Here is a 3346-nt window from a genome sequence, read left to right as displayed (position 1 = left end):
AAGAGCTATCAAGCCTTATCGCACTTCCCAGCTTTTGATCTGTAGCGTTGCAGATTAGGGCGATTCAATCCATATACAAGTACTACTTAAATGTGATGAGGGATTGTCTCTCCACCAACTTTTCAGTCAGTGAGTTCCTGACCCAAATTCATTCTGGGCGAAAACATTTCTCCTCGACTCTCGTGTAATCCTTTTACCAATTACTTTAAATCTATGCCCCCTGGTTATTGACCTTTCTGCTCAGGGGTACAGGTGTTTCTTATGCACACTATCTCGGCCCCGCATAATGTTATACACGTCAATTATGTCACCCTTTATCCTCATCTGTTCCGAAGAAAACAACCCCAATCTTTCTCCATACCCAAAACTATCCAGTCCTGTCAACATCCAGAGGACAACAGAGGAAACAGATGAAAGTGAAGGAGAAATGTTTTTTTTTAAGCTTTGATCTGTAATGCACTGCTGAAAAGTTGGTGAATCATAGAGTCATCGATTCATAGAATTGTTTCAGCATGGATGAAGGCAGTTCTGCCCGTTGAGCCCGTGCTGACTCTCAGCTCGTCTTACCACCCTGTTATTTCCCCGTAGCACTGCAGATTCAATATTAACCCTCAAAATGGAATTGGATAAATGCTTGAAGAGGCACATTTTGCAGGGCGTTGTGGAAAGATCTGGGAATAATTGGATAGCTCGTTCAAGAGTACGATGGACCAAGTACTCTCCATCGGTATGTATGATTTTATGAAATGTTTTATGATAGTTTCAAATAAATGGCGCTGGTCATTTGCCCGTTCCATTATCCCACTTTCTGTCTTTGCATATGCGTCTGTGTTTGTACAACCGAATTGAAATGATGTGGGATTCGGTAACAATATGACGCCAGTCACACAATTCATCAGGGCGCGGTGGCCAAGTGGTAAGGCGTCGGTCTCGTAAACCGAAGATCATGGGTTCGACCCCCATCTGTGCCTATCGATATTTTATCACTTTAAATGTCATATTTTGTAGCTTTTTCCTTTTTCACTATCAAAACACTTCATAATTTTGAACTAGCGCCATATATCGCCTCTTAACATTTTCTATTCTAAGGAGAAAAATCCCAGCTTCTCCAGTCTCTTCGTATAAATGAGGTCCCCAACTCTGGCAGTATTCTAGTAAATCTATTCTGCATCCTCTACAAGGGCTTGACTTCTTCCCTGAAGCGTGTTCCCCACGCAACATTCCAGCTAAGACCTCATAAGTGTTTTATAATTGTTTGGCATAACTTCCTTGTTTTTCGACTCTATTCGTCTATTAACAAAGGAAACGTCCCCATGTCTTCCAGATCCTGCCCCCTCTTTAAAATTGTACGTTTTAGAGTTGGTTAATACAATACAGGGAGCATTATGACTGGTTTCAGGATCATTGATCTCCACAGGCAGATGCTTAAATGGGGATTTAAATTTTCATGTATAAATCTGGCCCCGTTAAAATTGTATCATTAATTCACATTGCCTCTCCTCATCCTACCAAAATGTTTCACTTCATAATTCTCTGCGTTAACTTACATCTGCTATGTGTCTGTTCATTTCACCAATCGGTTATTTTCAATCTCCCTCTTTGTACCACTTACTATCTGCTTTGTGTCCCTTTGCTCTTCTTTGTACCTTTCCCATTCACCAGGATCTGTGCTATTTTTCGCATTTGTGTCCGTTTACAGTGGTCCGTTACCTCTTTAGTCGTCCATGCCTGTTTTCTTTGGCCCCTCAGGGGGATAAATTGATTTTTTATTACTTTTAATTATTTTTAACACCTCCTGTCGTTTTACCAATAACAGATTTTTCCCAGTGTATTCTGGAAAGTCTCTCTCTCAGCCCCTTGAAGTCGGTCTTACAGAAATCTAGAATGGTAGTAGCTGTTTCATGTATCTCCCTGTCAAACGTTACGTTGAAGTCGATCATGTTTTGATCGCTATTAAATACATTTTCTCTTACCCTTTGGCTGTTGAGTAAATCCGGCTCGTTACTCATTACTAAATGTAAATTGGCATGCCCCTTGTTCGTTCTGGAACATATTGTTATAGAACTAGCCCGGTCACACTCAAGAAATTCACAATTTTTCTGACAGGAGCTAGTCCGATTATCCCAATATATATGAAAATTTAAATCACATATTAAAACCACACTGTCTTGAATACACGCTTGTCTAATCTCTACATATATATATTCTATTGCTTCACAGCTGCGACTAGGGGGTATATATACAACTTCCACTATTGTCTTAAATCCTTTCCTATCTCTTAATTCTACTCATAAAGTCTCCACGTCCGGCTTACTTGTAGTTAGATCCTCGCTTAGAACTGAATCATAGAATCATGATTATTTACAGCAGGGAAGAAGGATATTTCGGCCCATTCGGTCAACGCCGGCCAACAAAGAGCTACCCAGAGTAATCCCATGTTCCAGCTTTTGGTCCGTAGCCCTGTAGGTTATTTCATTTCAAGTGCATATCCTAGCGCGTTTTAAATGCGCTGAGGGTTTCTGCCTCTCCCATCCTTTCAGGCAGTGAGTTCCAGACTCCCAACTTGCTCTGGGTGAAGCCATTACCCGTCAATTCCCCTCTCAACTTGCTACCAATGACTTTAAATCTATCTCCCCTATTTGTTGACCATTGTGATCAAAAATATAGTTCCTTCCCATCCACTCTCTTTCGGCCCCTCAGAATTTTGAACACATCAATAATGTTTCCCCTCAGCTCCCAATGTTCCAATGAAAACAAACCCAGCCTATCGAATCATTACACATAGCTAAAATTCTCCAGTCCATGCAACATCCTCGTAAATCTCTTTTGCACCCTCTCTCGTGCAATTACATCTTTCCTATACTGATGTGTGCGCAGTACTCTAGCTGTGGCCCAAATAATGTTTTACATATCTCAAGCATAACTTCAGTTGTATTGTACAATATACCTCGGCTAATAAAGGCAAATATGCTGCATGCCTCCTCAACGAGCACGTTTTCTTTGCATCCTGAAACAGGGAGACAATGATGAAATATTACAACAACAACAACAACTTGCATTTATGTAGCGCCTGTAACATAGTTAGACGTCAGAGGGTGCTCCACAACAGCTTAAATAAAATTAAATAACGCTGACACCGATCCACATAAAAGAGAAATTATGGCAGTTGCCCAAAACTTGGTCAAAGAGGTCGGTTTTAAGGAGCATAAATTTTGACATCTTTTTGAAAGACTGTAAGCCCAGAATATTAATCAGTGTTATTTCCTCTAGGTCTGAAAGTTGCGAGATGTTGGTTTTGAAATGGACTCATAGGTGCCGAATTCATGATATCATATAGGATATTCAG

General features: G+C 40.5%; 1 non-coding gene across 1 annotated transcript; it reads left to right on the top strand.

The window, feature by feature from the left end:
* The first annotated feature begins 899 nt into the window (after window positions 1-899).
* trnat-cgu (transfer RNA threonine (anticodon CGU)) lies at window positions 900-971 on the top strand. The gene has a single exon. It is a non-coding gene; the product is annotated as a tRNA-Thr (tRNA).
* Window positions 972-3346: the final 2375 nt, after the last annotated feature.

The sequence above is a fragment of the Pristiophorus japonicus genome, unplaced genomic scaffold, assembly GCF_044704955.1.
Source record: "Pristiophorus japonicus isolate sPriJap1 unplaced genomic scaffold, sPriJap1.hap1 HAP1_SCAFFOLD_312, whole genome shotgun sequence".
Classification (NCBI taxonomy): Eukaryota; Metazoa; Chordata; class Chondrichthyes; family Pristiophoridae; genus Pristiophorus; species Pristiophorus japonicus.
The sequence above is the reverse complement of the archived record's forward strand: the minus strand, read 5'-3'. Positions and strand labels throughout refer to the sequence as shown.